Consider the following 18,561-nt stretch of genomic DNA (forward strand, 5'->3'; position numbering starts at 1 on the left):
TTGAGTAGTATTCCATTATATCACTTTTTTTTTCTTTTTTTGAGACAGAGTCTCGCTCTGTTGCCCAGGCTGGAGTGCAGTGGCTAGATCTCAGCTCACTGCAAGCTTCACCTCTTGGGTTCACGCCATTCTCCTGCCTCAGCCTCCCGAGTAGCTGGGACTACAGGCGCCCACCACCACGCCTGGCTAATTTTTTGTATTTTTTAGTAGAGATGGGGTTTCACCATGTTAGCCAGGATATATCACATTTTTTTATCCACTCATCTATTGATGGACACTTAGGTTGATTCCATATCCTTGCTATTGTGAATAGTGCTGCAGTAAATACACTAGCGCAGACATCTTTTCGGTATAATGATTTCTTTCCCTTTGGGTAGAAACTCAGAAGTGGAATTGCTGGACTGATGGTAGTTCTATTTTTAGTTACTTGAGAAATCTCATTACTGTTTTGTATAGAGGCTGCTTTAATCTGCATTCTCACCAACAGTGTATAAGCTTTCCTTTTGCGTCATGATGCACAATTTCCTACAATCTATTCTGCCTGAGGAATGGAGAACAAATGAGATGGGACCAGAGTGGGAAACCAAGTCAGGAGACTGTTATAGTTGCTCAAGTGGAAGATGGTTGTAAAGGCAGAACTGATATCTTGCCTTTAGACTGACTGTATCCACCATTTTGGTAATAAAGAATCCCATGTGTCTTGAGGGGAGCAACACACACTGTGGGCTGGCGGAGGATGGGGATGGGGAAGGGAGAGCTTCAGGAAGAATAGCTAATGGATGCTTGGCTTAATACCTAGGAGATGGCATGATTTGTGCAGCAAACCACCATGGCACATATTTGCCGGTGTACAAACCTGCACATCCTGCACATGTACTCATGAACTTAAACTAAAATTTGAGGAACAAAAACAGAGCATCATGTGTCATAGCTTAGAAGTTTTGCACCTGATGTAAATTGTATTTTATTTGTTTAGTTTTAGTTTGAGACGAATTCTCACTCTGTTGCCCAGGCTGGAGTGCAGTGTTGTGATCTCAGCTCACTGCAACGTTCGCCTCCTGGGTTCAAGAGATTCTCCTGCCTCAGCCTCCCGAGTAGCTGGGACTACAGGCGTGTGCTATCACGCCTGGCTAATTTTTTTTGTATTTTTAATAGAGAAGGGGTTTCACCATGTTGGCCAGGCTGGTCTGGACCTGATGTTAATTTTATTAAACTTCACACATTATGTAAACAGAATTATAGACTAATATATACAAATTGAGCTGTAGATATTGCTTGCTTGCTTTATTCAGGAAGTCACTTCTTTTGAAGGTCTGGCCCCCTTGCAATGCAACTAAAGTTTTCCCCAAAATTGTTCATAATTTTTCTTTGAGAATAATTACGTTTTGTACTTGGTGGTGACCCTGATATAGAGATCTGTTTTGAAAACATCTACAAAGTTTTCTTACTGGCTGGGTGACCAGGAAAGGGAGGAAGTTAAGCATGACCCCAGGTTTCTGAGTATGGGAGGCTAGGATAGGGGCCCCAGGGCAGAAGCAACTCCAGATTGGAGGCCTGGGACAGTTTTGCAGGCAATTCTTGAATGTATGAAAGAAGAAAGATTGTTTATCTGGAGGACAAAAAGTTCCTGTTATTCCTGAGATGACCCACATAGAAAAGAGCCTGGACAACATCAAAGAGAAAAAAAGGAATATGGCAGTAAATTTAAAATTGACCTTCACCTAATGAAACAAACATAGCTCCATGGATTTTTCAGTCAGTGTTGACCCAGAAATTACACAATTCAAACCCTTTATTTAACTGGTGAGCAGGGGGCCTCCGGCAGTTAAGTCACTTGTGCGAGGTCAGATAGCTAAGAGAACTTAATTTCTTTATGTCAAGTAATTGCAAAACTCATCAGTTACTTGGCGTATATTTTGTGTATCCTTCTGTATACACAAACTAACTGCAATTTATACTTTGTTAAAAGCTCCTTTTAAATTTTCTTTTCTATTAATGGAATAAATTTCTAAAATTTGCAACACATTTTCCTTCATTACCATTTGTGTCTCTGCAATGAGGATCTTCCCACTATTTATTCATTCATACATTTACTGATTGGGGAGATTTTTCATTGCTCTTTAAAAATTTGACAAAAGGTAACTGTAATAATGTGGGTATTATTGTGGGTAATAATAATATGCAATAATGTGGGTACTCTAAGTCCTTGACATTAGCAGCATTTTCATTCTCTTCTTCATGCCTTTTCTCTTTTGTTGTTCCTCTCCTCCGGAGAAATCAAAACAAAGCATGTTCACACCCATGCTAGACCAATAAGTTAGGGTACTTTAAACCATGTGTGTGTGTGTGTGTGTGTGTGTGTGTGTGTGTAGTCTTTATTTAGCAGAGAGTCTGACTGTGCTTCATGGGGAAGGAGAGAAGAGCCATCAGGGGCCCTGTGAACCTCTCCTCTACTGTCCAGCACAGATCCATTCTTGCATCAAACATGAACACCCGTTCAGCAAAATAACCATCTTGCCATTAATCAGAGCCATCCTCCTTAGGTAACAGTTTGTGTTTGTAAGTGTTCCCCTTGGGGATTTCAACCCTGGTTCCCATCCTAAGAAGTTTATCAAATAATTCCTTTTAATTCTGTCACAGAGAGAGATTCTAGTGATTTTAATTTCCTCTACCTTTTCATGTTCCCAGTGTCTCACCCTTCAATCTCTGGTCCCAGGGTGCTCAGGACTCCTGGGCATGGCCTTCCGAGGGTCTGTCCTCTAGAGAGGAGCCATTCATCACTCTCTAGCAATATTTCTTTTTCTTTAGGACACTACTCTCAGTTAGATATAGAATTAAGTGATCTAATTAAATACGCAATATTTTGTTTTTAATCCTCTTGCTTGTAATTATTGTATTTTGTCTGTTTTGAATCCTGGATCTTGAACTTTATTAACACTTATGTTGTTCACCACTGTACACCAGCAGCTGGCAAAATACTTGACACCTGGTTGATGATAATATCTGCTGCAACAGTGAATTAATTAAATTAATCCAAAGGACAAATAATGTGTTATTCATTATATGAAATAGGGTTAGGTTCGTATATGGATAACAACATCTAAGAAAACTGTGGCTTAAATGAGATGAAAGTTTATTTCTTTTTTATCGAAAATGATGGAAATAGGTGGTCTGTGCCTGTAGGGTAGCTTTATTAAATTCTCAGGGACCCAGAATCCTTCTGTCTTGTGGCTCTGCACCCTCAGTATGTGACTTCTGCCACATAGTCTAAGATAGCAGTGTGAATTCCAGCTATCATGTCTGCTTACAGCTATAAGGAAGGGGGGCCTTGTATTAGTCAGTTTTCACGCTGCTATGAAGAAATACCCCAGACTGGGTAATTTACAAAGGAAAGAGGTTTTATTGACTCACAGTTCCACGTGGCTGGGAGGCCTCAGGAAACTTACAATCATGGTGGAAGGGGAACCAAACATGTCCTTCTTCACATGTGGGTGGTAAGGAGAAGTGCAGAGCAAAGGCAGGGCAAAACCCCTTGTAAAACCATCAGGTCTCCTGAGTTCTTGTGAGATGTAACTATCATGAGAACAGCATGGAGGTAACCGCCCCCATGATTCAATTACCTCTCACCGGGTCCCTCCCACGACATGTCGGGATTATGGGAACTAGAATTAAACATGAGAGGTGGATGTGAAAACCACCAAACCATATCAAAGCTAAAGATGGGAATGACTCTTTTTTTAAGGATATTTGCTATGTATCAAATTGTTTTCCCCCGGAATTCATATGTTGAAGCCTTTATCCTCAGTGTGGTATTTAGAGATGAGGCATTTGGAAAGTAATAAGGCTATATGGCCAAGAGAAGAGCCCTCAGGATGCAACTACCTCGCTGGCACTTTGATATTTTACTTCCCAGGCCTCAGAACTCTGAATAATAAATTTCTGTTGTTTAAGCCACCCAGTCAATGGTATTTTGTTATAGCAGCTTGAACTGACTAATACAATACTTTTTAAATGATATACGATACTTTCAGTATGGGTAGAACATAGTAACATGGCCATGCTTAGCTACAAGGGAAGCTGAGAAAAATAATCCATACTCTGAACAGCTTTGTGCCCAGCTAAAACCAGGTATCCCATTAGTAAGGAAGAGAAGAATGGATACTGTCAACTTGGCATCCAAACATACCCTTTTTATCCAAACTTTGTTTCCAAATAAAGACAACAGCAGAATCTTGTATTTGTCTAACATGATACAACTATCCCTTAGACAACTAAAAGCATGATAACTGTCTCCCAAAAAGATGATTAAAAGAAATCTAGTCAACTCACATTCTCCCACTTAATATCCTGAATTTAAATTATGAAATATAAGGGTAATGAGTATTAACACATTTGGCGTTAGGTGGCAGAAGAATGGGAGAAAAGAAAAGAAATTTGGCTAGTATGTACACAAATGTATTCATATGAAAATAAGTATAAAATACTCATAATAAAATCACTGTAGTCCTTTTTTTGCAACTGTTCATGTGGCTGTCACTGGTATTTATAACTATTCTCTTCCATGATCCATTCTGTATTCCCTTTGCCTTCAGCAAACACATTAGCTGGTCATGGTTCCCTGTCCAGTAGTTTGACCCAAACGTGATTCCTGAAGGGTCTGGGCTATTAGCAGTTCTGCCTGTATTGGTTTTAATCTGATTCTGACTTTAATCACAGGACATGATAGTACTCAAAGGTACTCTCGGGGATCTCCCACATTCCATATAGTCCTACTTGCCCTCATTAAGTAGTGGCAGCCCACTTTCCCCTTGACAGTGCTAATCACTCGTGTGAGTACACTAATCCCTTCTTTGTCTGTGGATACATGGGAATATGGAGCCTTAAGTATTCAGGTGATAGTCTCAACTACCATTGCTATGTCCCCTGTTGGAAGCATGTCTTCCTTGTGAACCAAGGCTTGTAGACCTGCTTAACACGATGTCATGAATATTGGAAAGATGTAGAGGTGGTATTCAGGGGAGCCAATCTTTTGGGCACCACCCCTTGGTTCTTGAACTCACAAATCCTGGTGGTGGAAGAAATAGCACTAATTGTTGACTGTTGATTTAGAGGATATACCGTATTCTAGAAGATATTACTTCAGCCTCACAAGCTTCCTTCAGGTGACATTGTAATTTTCAAAGGTCTGTTCTACAAATCTATCAGGTCAACATGACAGAGAACAACAGACAGCAGTATGAGATGACTAGTGAACTCTGTAAGCATGAGTCAATAGCCTCACTTACTTCACTGTAAAATGAGTTTCCTGGTAAGAAGTAATTTTGTGCTAGCACAAAGGTGAATCAGGCAGTCAGGGATGATGATTTTTGCAGAGGCTTTGCAGGTAAGGAAGGCAAATCTGTACTCCCAATGTCTATTCCAGTGAGAATAAAGTGCTGCCTCTTGTATGATGGAAGTAGTTCTGTGTAATCAATCAGCCACTCGGTGACTGGCTGATCTTCCCAGAGAATGAGGTTTTCCACTCCATCCAACCTTCCTACAGTCCCCTATAATTCAAGCCTGTTAGGTTCCCTTCCAATTTTGGCTATTGTATAAGATTGGGCTGCCAAACTTATACTCTGAGTTTGACCTCTTCTTTTAGGGGTAACTGCTTATTAGTAATTTATTGTTTTCCAGATTCTCGGGGTCATCTAAATCCCCTTTACTGTTTCTTTTATTCCTCCTGCACAGTTGCTTATAAAATGTGGATATTGCTGCTGTGAGTGGTTTCATCTTACCTAGCCATATTTTGGATTATTTGGGTATCTCGTCACTTTGTTAAAGATGTGCTACATGGGTGTGTGTTTGTGCGCACACACGTATTCTAATGTATTCTAGCTGCTGCTTCTGGTTTTCTTTCTTTGGGTCACGGGGTGAGGCGATTCAGGGAGATTAAAAAATGATGCCTCTGCTACCAACATTTTGTTTTCAGGTTCTATTAATATTATTTCAAAGCTCCCCAAATGTCTTAATGTGCTGCCAGAATTGAGAATCACTTCTCTAGAGGAGTGGAGAAAGTTATTTGGTCAAACGTCTAGCTTTGCTCTCTGCATTCCGCTGCAAGACTCGAGGGTACTATGAGAAGCTGGAGAAGTCTTAAGAGGTCTCTGTACGTCCCAGCTCATGGTTCATCCACCATTATCCAAGCCAGGGTTCAAGCTTGTCTTTATCTCTAAAGAATCCCTGGACGAGGAACTCCCTGCTGCTATGTGATTTGATTAGATTAAAATTTAGCACAAATTCCTGGAAATTTTCACAGTCACTGTGCTCTGGGGCAAGATTTCTCACAGCCCTTCTTGGCCATGACTGAACCGTGTGTTTGACCAAAATTTCCCATTTGCCGTAATGCTTGATATATAGGTTGACTCACTCATTAAGTAGGTTGCAGTTAGTTCAGACCAACTTATATATTCTAAGGTCTCAGATATTTTTGAGATACCATCCCAAGTTTCTGGTTTTCAGTATTGCTATTTAACCCCAGGTTTTGGTCTGTGCAAACAAAACAAAACTAAAAGAATTAAACCTCCTGCCCCACAAATCAAACCAAAAAAAAAAAATCAACATTAAACCTTTCCCAAATGTGAGGATGATTAGTTATTGCAGAGTAGGAATGTTAGGCATAGGGGCTTCAGAAAATTTGTTTCTTTGTCTGTTTGACCCACTTCTATTTATACCTCCTAGTGACTCTGGAGTTTCTCCACATGTGGGTTCAGTTTCTAGCATGTTCATTGCAGCAACCAATATAGTTGTTATGGTCAGAACCTGATTCTTCAAAGTGAATGTTGATTCTGTATGGTTTCCTTATCCAAAGTATCAGTTCTCTTGTCTACCAAGGCTTTCCTCTGAGGACAATTCATGTCCTATTCCCTTGTGTAGCTTCCGATGGCAGGTAGTCTACTGCACATTGTTTCTTGGAGCAGTAACTTAAAGGAATTGATTTAAGGCCCCACAGAGTGATGTCACTCATGCTTCCTAAGTCAGAAGACCCAGGTTTGAGTCCTGGCATTGTCAGAAAACGGATGACTTTGGATTCAGTGCTATCTGCTGAGATAACTAAAAGAGACTGTGGTAGGGTTGGATATCCTCAGACAGAATTGTGGGACTTGTATAAAGTTTGCAATTCTATGAGCAGAAGTCTTGCAGTAGACATGGCATTTACTCCTCCTTGTTGAGTCTTTTCCACTGATATGCAGTGCTTTGGGGATGTTAATACTCTACGAGGTGTCAGCCTGTATTCTGGATTGAACTTGTGAATGTTTCACAGTTTTCCTTTGACATGGGGATATAATTAGAACTGGGCCATTACACCTTCTTCAAATATGCTCATAAAGGATTTTTGTAATCATGGTATTTGGGGACTCTATGGCTGTTAGCAATCAAAAGTGGATCTTGCAGCATACATCGTCAAGATAAGGGTCTAAGAGGTCACCGGCTAAGCTCATCACAGGCAAATGTCAATGCTAACTATATTCTTTTTCCTGAAAATTGTTCTCCACTTGTTATTAAAAAAAAAAATGAAGCCGGGCGCGGTGGCTCAAGCCTGTAATCCCAGCACTTTGGGAGGCTGAGATGGGCGGATCACGAGGTCAGGAGATCAAGACCATCCTGGCTAACACGGTGAAACCCCGTCTCTACTAAAAAAATACAAAAAACTAGCCGGGCGAGGTGGCGGGCGCCTGTAGTCCCAGCTACTCGGGAGGCTGAGGCAGGAGAATGGCAGGAACCCGGGAGGCGGAGCTTGCAGTGAGCTGAGATCCGGCCACTGCACTCCAGCCTGGGCGACAGAGCGAGACTCCGTCTCAAAAAAAAAAAAAAAAAAATGAGGGGTCCAGGCACAGTGGCTCACACCTGTAATTCCAGCACTTTGGGAGGCCGAGGGAGGTGGATAATTTGAGGTCAGGAGTTTGAGACCAGCTTGGCCAACATGGTGACACCAAATCTCTACTAAAAATACGAAAATTAGCCAGACGTAGTGGTGGGCACCTGTAATTCCAGCTACTTGGGAGACTGAGGTAGGACGATCGCCTGAACCCTGGAGGCGGAGGTTGCAGTGAGCGAAGATCACGCCACTGCACTCCAGCCTGGGTGATAGAGTGATGCTGTCTCAAAAAAAAAAAAAAAAAAAAAAAAGAGATAGTTTTAGCCTTTATACACTTTTTTTAAAAAGTCAAGTAAAATACATATAACAAAATTTATCATCTTAACTATTTTTAAGTGTACAGTTCAGTAGTGTTACATATATTCACATTTTTGCACAACCACTTCCAGCACCTTTCCATCTTGCAAAACCAAAATAACTGCTCTCCATTCCCTTCTCCCCTAGCCCTGCCATTCTGCCTTCTGTTTCTATAGATTTGACTACTGTAGGTATCACATATAAGTGGAATCATATAGTATTTGTCTTTCTCTGACTCCCTTATTCCATTGTTCCATTTAGCACAATGTCCTCAAGGTTCACCCATGTTGTAGGATGAGAATTTCATTTCTTTTTAAAGTTGAATAATATTTAATTGTGTGATATAGTACATTTTGTTTATCTATTCATCCATTGATAGACTCTCAGAATAGTGTGGCTATAAATATGAGGGTACAAATATCTCTTCATGACCCTGCTTTCAATTCTCTTAAGTATTTACTCAGAAATAGAATTACTGGATCATATGGAAATCCTATTTTTAATTTTTTGAGAAACCATCTTACTGTTTCCCATAGTGACTGTACCATTTTGCATTCCCGTCAAGAATGTACAAGCGTTCCAGTTTCTCCACGTTCTTGCCAATGCTTGTTATTTTCTTGTCGTTGTTGTTCGTTTTTGGTAGTAGTCACCCTAATGGGTGTGAGGTGATATTGTGGTTTTGATTTACATTTCCCTAGTGTTGGCAATTTTGAACATCTTTTCATGTGCTTATTGGCCATATGCATATCATATTTGGAGAAACGTCTATTCAAGTCCTTTGACCATTTTAAAATTGAGTTATTTGTTTTGTTGTTGTTGCTAAGTTGTAGGAGTTATTTTATATTGTAAATATATTATAAATATTTTCTCCCATTTCATAGGTTGCCTTTTCACTCTCTTGATTCTGCCCTTTAATGCACAGAAGTTTTAAATCTTGGTGTCTGATTTATCTATTTTTACTTTTGTTATCTGTGCTTTTGGTGTCATCCAAGAAATCAGTGCCAAATCCAGGGTCATGAAGCTTCCCCACTTCTCTTCTCAGAGTTTTACAGCTTTAGGTTTTAACTTTAGGTCTTACATTTAGATCCATTTTGAGTTAATTTTTGCACAGTGTTTAGCCTCTATAACCTTTTGAAATGGTTGATATCCTTGAACTTGGCTCACTCCTTTCTCCTCTAATTCTGACAAACTTTTCAAGTTCAGTGAATTTGCCTAAGATCTTGCATGTCAGATTTATCTCCAACTTAAAAGTATATTTTGGTGACAGCTCCCAAGGGGCTACAAGAACCGGATGAGGCAGGCCCTGTACTGCATATAACTAAAGGAGATGATTTCTATGAAAGAACCTTGAAAAGTATAAAATGATAATCACATGTGCATGGAATAATATTGGTTCTACTGGAAGTACATACCAACCACACTTTTTGATTGATTTCTGTGAAGTGAAGATGGATAGGTATACTTAGGAATAGTGAGATTTAGGTAACTACTGAAGGATGCCTGTGCCAAATATATGATGGGACTAAATGAAATATTAATAAAACACAGGTGTGTGCATGTGTAATATATACAATATAATATATATGTATATAATATATACGTATATACACACATACATATATGTATACTTTTTCTTTTATTCTCTTTCTTGCTTTTTTTTCTTTGCTTTCCGTCCTCAATAACTAGCCTGGTTTCCTTGCAAAGGTATGTCTGCTCTAGAGCAAACTGAAATCAAATCAGAAGCAAAAGAACCCCTTTCAATGACCTCGAATACCTGTAGTTTGCATGGAAGGAAATGTAGTGGAAGTGCTCATGTGTGAGCCTTTCCTGGCAGGACATTTCTTCCCAGAAGCAGGGATAGGGCACAGTGTAGAAGCCATATGCTCACAGACATGATGGGAACTTAATTGGATAAGGGACAGGAGAGAGGCGTACTGATTGTGAGAAGCGGTGCTGAGTAGTTGGCAGGTGTGTTTGGGTGTGGGAGAAGAATTTGCATTTGGATAGGTGCCTGGATCTGAGGGTGGAAACTGGAAATTAGATAGACAGGTGCCGGTGAGATGCAGAGCTAAAGGAAAAGATGGGAAATTGGACTGAGTCATGGAGAAGGAAATTCACAAGAGAAAATGAAATTGTGGTGGTGGAATGGCACTGGAGACGGGTGTAAGAGAATAAGTGGAAAGCCTGGGAAGCAGGAAGTCTAAGTGAAGAAAGAGAAACTCACCAAGGAATATGGAAATGGGTAGATAGTACTTACACTAAAAAAGAACGCGAATACAAGAATGTAGAAGTGACTGTTACAGAGTAAAATGAACAGCGTGCCATCCCCTCTTTTACAGGAGGTTATAAGAGTATGATAAAGAACAAATTATGACAACTGCATGAGGAGAGTACAAACATATAAAGGAGATTCATAAATATGGAGATAAGGAAATAAATAAATTTATTTATTTATTATTTAAAAGAGAAGAGCAAGAATAATTTCAGAACATCTGAGTTTCTCTATATTTTTTTCCAGAATGCACAGAGTTTTGCCAGTGATATTCTTAAAGCTAGAATTTCATTTCCTTTTTCCTGGAGGCATTGACCCTATATGCAGCATTTTCATTTTAATATTTATAATAAAGGAAATATACATCAACAAACATGTATTGCCATAGCATTTCGTCTAACATTTTATTTTGAAGAATATCTTTGTAAGTACTTATTTTCCTGCCTCAGTGCCATAAAGTGGGTTCACTAACTTTGGAGGGTCAGAAATTATTAAAGGAGATGTCACATTAGAATCACGCAGTTTTGGATTACATAGCTGCTCTTATGCTAGTGGTAGGATTATATAATAGAAATTTCCTTCTCATTATGTTCTATGACAGAAATTGACAAACTTTTCTGTAAAGGACCACATAGTAAACACTTTAGGTTTTGCTGGCCACATGAAGGTACATGGCCAACAAAACTTAATTCTGCTATTGTAGAATAAAAACAGCCATAGACAAACCAAAAGTGAGTGAGCACAGTTGTCTTCCAGTAATATTTTACAAACATTGAAATTTGAATTTTATATAATTTTCTTTTTCTTTTTTTCTTTTCTTTTTTTTTTTTTTTTTTTTTGACGGAGTCTTGCTCTGTCGCCCCGGCTGGAGTACAGTGGCGCAATCTCGGCTCACTGCAAGCTCCACCTCCTGAGTTCAAGCGATTCTCCTGCCTCAGCCTCCTGAATAACTAGGACTACAGGTGCATGCCACGACACTCAGCTAATTTTTTGTATTTTTAGTAGAGATTTGGTTTCATCGTGTTAGCCAGGATGGTCTTGATCTCCTGACCTTGTGATCCGCCTGCCTCGGCCTCCTAAAGTGCTGAGATTACAGGCGTGAGCCACTGTGCCTGACCTATATAATTTTCTTATGCCATGAAATATTATTCTTTATTTTTTTTAACTATCTAAAAATGTGAAAACCATTCTCAGCTTGCAGGTTGTACCAAAACAAGTGGCCAGTCAGATTTGGCCACAGGTTTTAATTTGCCAACTCGTACTTTGTCATACTATGGAGTGATTTCTTATCATTTCATTTGCTTGTCAGCATTTCTCTTAGTAATTTTTTCCTGATGCTTTGTAAATCAACTTTTCAGAACATTTCCATTTCCAGAAACTCTACTATTTCTAAGAGACATATATTTATTTTCAGAAACACAGAATATGTAACTCTTTTTACACTAGCAGAGGGAATTATTTTGTAAAAGCACAAATTGAATTTAATTATTAGAATTATGTCTTCAAAAAATAACTAGATTTGAGTCTTTGGAATAAATATGAGAAAATGCCAAATGTAATTCTTGGTTCATAGCCAGCAGTAGGATTTTTTCAGAATTGAAAAACACTAAACTTCATTATTTTAGACTAATCAAAATAGAGCTAAGTAAAAATTTATAATCCAATATCAAGTCCATCTGATAATGTAGTTGATTAAATTATCTTCAGGAAATCTAATCTACTTTAATAAAAGATAAGTATGATTTAATGTAAATGAATGGATTTAATTTACTTAAGGCTGCTTAAGCATTCTTTGTGTTTCTTATAAGAATAAGTTATTTGTTTCAATACCATTTTTATATCATTTACTTAACCTATCTGTAAAGAAAGATTTTGATGTCCGAAGCAGAGATGCAGCTCAGCTTAGGCTGAGGCTGGAGTACCCAGTGCAGGAGTTTGAGGTTATAGTGAGTTGTGATCGTACCACTGCCCTCCAGCCTGGTTGACAAAGTGACACCCTGTCTCTAAGAAAAACCTGAAATTTATATGCTAACTTGGAATACAAAGTCAGTTTGTAAATTTGTAAAGCAGAATTCTTTAAAATATTAATTTATATTCATTGACAAATAATAATTGTGTATATTTACGGGGTACAGTGTGACATTTTGAGTTATACATGCATTGTAAAAAGGTGTAATCAAGCTAATTAACATATCCATCTTTTCTGTGGTGAGAATGTTAAAAAAAATCTATTATTTTAGCAGTTTTTGAAATATATAATACATTATTATTAACTGTGGTCACCATGCAGTATAGTAGATCACTTACACTTCTTTCTCCAAATTTTCTTTATCCAGTCCACCACTGATGGGCACCTGGGTTGATTCCATGTTTTTGGTGTTATGAATAGCACTGCAGTGAATATGCAGGTACATGTGTCCTTTTGGTAGAACTGTTTATTTTCCTTCGGCATATACCCAGTAATGGAATCGCTGGGTCAAATACTCTTATATCTTTGAGGAATCTCCAAACATCTCTCCACAGTGGCCAGAACAATTTGTATTCCTACCATCAGTGTGTAAGTGTTTCCTTTTCTCTGTAGTATCACCAATATCTTTTATTTTTTTGACTTTTTAATAAAAACCATTCTGACTAGTGTGAGATGGTATCTCATGGTGGTTTTGATCTTCATCACTCTGATAATTAGGGATGATGAGCATTTGTTTTCACATGTTTCTTGGCCACATGTATGTATTCTTTTGAGAAATGTCTGTGCAGTCTTCTGCCCACTTTTTAATGGGGTTGTTTGTTTTTTGCTAGTTGAATTTAGTTTTTTATAGATTCTGGATATTAGACCTTTGTTGGATGCACAGTTTGAGAATATTTTCTCCCATTCTGTAGGTTGTCTGTTTACTCCCTTGACAATTCCTCTTGCTGTGAAATAGCTCTTGAGTTTAATTAGGTCCTACTTACCAATTTTTTGTTTTTGTTGCCATTGTGTTTGAGGACTTAGCTATAAATTATTCATCAAGACCAATATCAAAAAGGGTATTTCCACGCAGCCATAAAAAAATAATGAAATCAGGTCCTTTGCAGCAACATGAATGCAGCTGAAGGCCATTATCCTAAGTGAATTAATGTAGAAACAGAAAACCAAATACTTCATATTCTCTTTTATAACTGGGAGCTAAACATGGAGCACGCTTGGACATAAAGATGGAAACAATAGACCCTGGGGACTACTATAGCAGGGAGAGAGAGGGTGGCAAGAGGGTGAAAAACTGCCTGTTAGTTACTATACTCAATACCTCGGTGATGGGTTCAATCATATTCCAAACCTCAGCATCACACAATATACCTTTGTAACAAACTTGCACATGTTCCCCTGATGCTAAAATAAAAATTGAAGGAAAAATTTAAATAATAAACAACAAACAGGCAAAAAATACATTTCTCTAGTCTAACTGAAACTGTACTCTTTCATCAACGTCCACCTTTCCACATTCCTCCCTCTCCCTGCCCAGCAGCTCATTGGTAAAAGTAAATACAGTTGACCTTTGAACAACATGGCTTTGACCCGCGTGGATCCACTTATACGCAGATTTTCTTCCACCTCTGCCACTCCTGAGAAAGCAAGACCAACCCCTCCTTTTCCTCCTCCTCCTCCTTAGCCTATATTCAATATGAAGACGACAAGGATGAAGAACTTGATGATGATCCACATCCACTTAATAAAGAGTAAATATATTTTCTCTTGCTTATGAGTTTCTTAATAACATTTTCTTTTCTCTAGCTTACTTTATTGTAAGAATACAGAATATTTTATATATATATATATATACACACACACACACACACACACACACACACACACCATTAAAAAGTGAAAGAAAACTACGAAGCACTGATGAAAGAAATTGAAGAGGACACACAAAAACGGAAAGATAGCCCATGGTCATAGATTGGAAGAAGTATTATTGTTAAAATATTCATACTACTCAAAGAGATCCACAGATTCAATGAAATCTCCATCAAAATACCAGTTGCACTCTTCACAGAAATAGTAAAAACATTACTAAAATTTTACTTTTATAGAAATACAGAAGTCCCCAACTAGCCAAAGCAATCCTGAGCAAAGAGAACAAATGTGGCAGTATCACACTACCTGACTTCAAAATATACTACAAAGTCATTGTGACCAAATCAGCATGATTCTGGCATAAAATCAGACACATAGACCAATATAACAGAATACAAAACCCAGATATAAATTTGCACATTTACAGCCAATCAATTTTTCACAAAAGCACCAAAAGCATACACTGGGGAAAGGACAGAAGAATGGTGCTGGGCAAACTGAATATTCATGTGTAGAAGAATGAAACTACACTTCTATCTCTCACCATAAAAAATCAAATCAAAATGAATTAAAGACTTAAATGTAAGAACTGAAACTATGAAACTGTTAGAAGAAAATATTGAGGGACTGCTTCAAGTCATTGGTCTGGGCAAAGACTTTTGAGTAAGACCTCAAAAGCACAGGCAGCAAAAGCAAAAACAGACAAATAGGATTAAATCAAGATAAAAAGCTTCTGCACAGCAAAGAAGCCAGTCAACGAAGTGAAGAGACAACCTTCAGAATGGGGACACTATTTGCAAACCATCCATTTAACAAAGGATTAATGACTGGGATATGTGAGGAACTCAAACAATAGCAAAAATAGTATTTACTTAAAATGGGCAAATGATCTGAATAGACATTTGTCAAAAGACGATATTCAATTGGCCACCAGGTATACGAAAAAATGCTGAAGATCGCACTAATAATCAGGGAAATAACAAATCACAACGACAAGGACATATCATTGCATCTCAGTTAAAATGGCTATTATCTAAAAGACAAAAACTCTGGTGAGAATGCGAAGAAAGAGAAATCTTAGTACATGGCTGGTGGAAATGTAAATTAATACAGTCACTATGGAAAACACATGGGAGGTTCCTCAAAAAACTGAAAATAGATCTACCATATGATCCAGCAATCCCTCTGCTGGGTATATATCCAGAAGAAAGGAAATTGTCAAAATTTGTTAGATAGAAAAAAAAAAAGAAGAAGAAAGAAATCAGTATATCAAAGAGATATCCGTACCTTGCATGGTTATTTCAGCGCTATTCATAGCAGCTAGCATACAGAATCAACCTAAGTGTCCATCAACAGATAAATGGACAAAGAAAATGTGATATATATATGCTCAATGGAATATTATGCAGCCATAAAAACAATAAAATTCTGTCATCTGCTGTAACATGGATGGAACTGGAAAGACATACATTGAGTGAAACAAACCAGATATAGAAAGCCAGATATCTCATGTTCTCACTCACATGTGGGAGCTAAGAAGTTGATTTCATGGAGGTAGGAAGTAGACTGATGGTTACCAGAGGCTGGAATGGGTAGAGGTGAACAGAGAAGGAAGAGAGGTTGACTGGTGAGTACAAAAATACAGTTAGATAGAAAGAATAAGTTCTAGTTTTGGTAGCACACTAGAGTGACTATAATTAACAATAATATATAGTTTCAAATAGTTAGGATACTGAATGTTCCTAATACAAAAAAAAATCAGTGTTTGAGATGAATGCACTAATTACTCTGGTCTGATCACTATACATTATATATACCAAAACATTACTATGTACCCCATAAATATGTACAATTACTGCATTGATTATAAAATAAATTTTTAAAAAGCATTAAAAAAACTATAATTGATTTTATATTTCAAAATAGCTAAAAGAGATTTGGAATGTTTCCAGCACAAAGAAGTAAGTGCTTGAAGTGATGATGTCCTAAATACTGTGTATGTATCAAAATATCATGTACACTATAAATATGTACCATTATATAGCAATAAAAAATTGAAAAAATATAAACACCAAAAGGAGAGACACACACATAAAGAAATCTCCGATTTGATCATTACACATTGTGTGCATGTATCAAAATATCACATGTACACCATAAGTATGTACAATTATATATTGAGGAAAAAAAATTAAACAAATACAAAAAGGAGAGGCACATACACACATATAAAGAAATCCCGGCCAGGCATGGTGGCTCACGCCTGTTATCCCAGCACTTTGAGAGCCTGAGGCAGGCGGATCACGAGATCAGGAGATGGACACTGTCCTAGCCAACATGGTGAAACCCCGTCTCTACTAAAGGACAAAAAATTAGCCTGGCATGGTGGTGTGCGCCTGTAGTCCCAGCTACTTGGGAGGCTGAGGTAGGAGAATCACTTGAACCCAGGAGGTGAAGATTGCAGTGATCTGAGATCGCACCACTGCACTCGAGTCTGGTGACAGAGCCAGACTCCATCAGAAAGAAGGGAAGGGGAGGGGAGGGGAGGGGAGGGGGAGGGGGAGGGGGAGAGGAGGGGAGGGGGAGAGGAGGGGGAGGGGAGAGGGAGGGGAGGGGGACGGGGGAGGGGAGGGGAGGAGGAGGGGAGGGGGACAGGAGGGAGGGGAGGGGAGGGGAGGGGAGGGGGACAGGAGGGAGGGGAGGGGAGGGGGGAGGGGAGGGGGGAGGGGAGGGGATCCCTTGCTGTTTTGCTGGCTATGATATGTGGAACCGTGACATCATCTTGTGGTCCCATGAAAGGGACCACCTGAGGACAAACCTAGCCTGCAAGTTTAGGTCAAACCCGTCAAGGAAGGCAGAACAAAAAAATGAAAATCGGTTCCCGACTTTGTTGTCCTACTGAATTAAGCAACCCTGAGGCAAGCTTACCTTTGGACTTCCTGTTGTATAATACATTTCCCTTATCATTGAAGTCAGTTGAATTGAAGTTTTCTGTTACATGAATCAAAAGCACCATAAAGAACATGAAATTCAATGCTAATTCAGTTTATGCTTCTAAAACATTACTTAACTGATTCTATTGTATCTCTTAGCAAGAATCAACTGTACAACAGATTCTGCAAAGAAGAGACTATTCAAAGAGAAAAATGAAATTATATACACATGTTTGCAATATTTAACTACCTGAAAAGTGTCTGAATTTCTTTAATGCAGTTCTGATTCATCCTGGCATGCATACTCTGCCTGGCTACAGGCAAGAACGTTTTCCACAGGTCTGCTGCCTCACTTCTGCTTTCATCTTTGAATGATGGCTTGTTGCTGCAATCCAGAGAAACAGCACTTACTGACAAAATAGCAGCTTCCTATTTTCACCTGGGACAGAGAATACACCCACGTGCTGTGTAAATTGTTGCTTTGGGGGTCAGACTGCTGATTAAAAACAATGGGAAGTCAGAGCTGGTAACATGATGATGTTTGCTAGGGTTGCAGGGCCCTCCACGCATGCTCCACAGTTCCTGCAGTGCTCCAGATCTGCTTGGCTACTGACTGACATGCCATTGATAGACCGTGCCTTATCCAAGGGAGTTAGCCAGAACTCTGATCAGATCCTGCCACTCTTTGCTGGGATTATGTGAGCAAACAGAAAAAAGGTTCTGATAAACAGTTGCAACATTTGTTGACTCCTCACCAAACTTAATGTATGAGGTTTAGAAAGACTGGTAAGGGAATGGAGAGAAGCAAGAAGGAATAATTTGTAAATTAACTGTATAAAGGAATGATTTGTTAACTGTATAGAGTATTATAGGAAGTGTACATTTGTATAAAGTGATTCTATGAGAGCATCCTCAATTAAACTGAAACCGAGACTCTGTTATCTCTTATTTGTACAGAAAGCATAAGAAATTTTGTGAAATATTAAATTGGTCCTCAGACAGGATTGAACAAAGTAGGGGAAGGAGCCTGCCCAATGGATAAGAGAGGAAGAAGCATTATGGCATTATAGAATGCCACTGGAGGGGGTTTCAGATCTTGAATACAACCCTGTTTTTTTTGGCTGTGTGAATCTGGGGTGAGTAATTATCTGTAATATGGACATAATTATACCTGCTATGTCCATTTCAACCCATGCAGTGTAGATGGCATATTTGGCTATGTAGAGTACAATAACCCAAACCCAATCTGCCAGCAAATTCAAGATCTGGGGTTTATGAAGTTGTCATTTGTTGGGATTAGTTT

At 38.7% G+C, this 18,561-nt stretch overlaps 1 long non-coding RNA gene across 4 annotated transcripts in view; it reads left to right on the forward strand.

The window, feature by feature from the left end:
- Window positions 1–18,561, forward strand: part of LOC139355905 (uncharacterized) — a 166,429-nt gene that overhangs the window by 71,073 nt on the left and 76,795 nt on the right. For 2 of the 4 annotated variants that reach the window (XR_011607194.1, XR_011607197.1), the window contains one exon: window positions 10,734–11,016. The exons of the other annotated variants lie outside the window; for them this stretch is intronic. This is a non-coding gene — a long non-coding RNA (uncharacterized lncRNA). Of the gene's footprint in view, window positions 1–10,733; window positions 11,017–18,561 lie in introns of those variants that run through there. 4 annotated transcript variants of the gene reach the window in all.

The sequence above is a fragment of the Macaca nemestrina genome, chromosome 8, assembly GCF_043159975.1.
Source record: "Macaca nemestrina isolate mMacNem1 chromosome 8, mMacNem.hap1, whole genome shotgun sequence".
NCBI classification, from domain to species: Eukaryota; Metazoa; Chordata; class Mammalia; order Primates; family Cercopithecidae; genus Macaca; species Macaca nemestrina.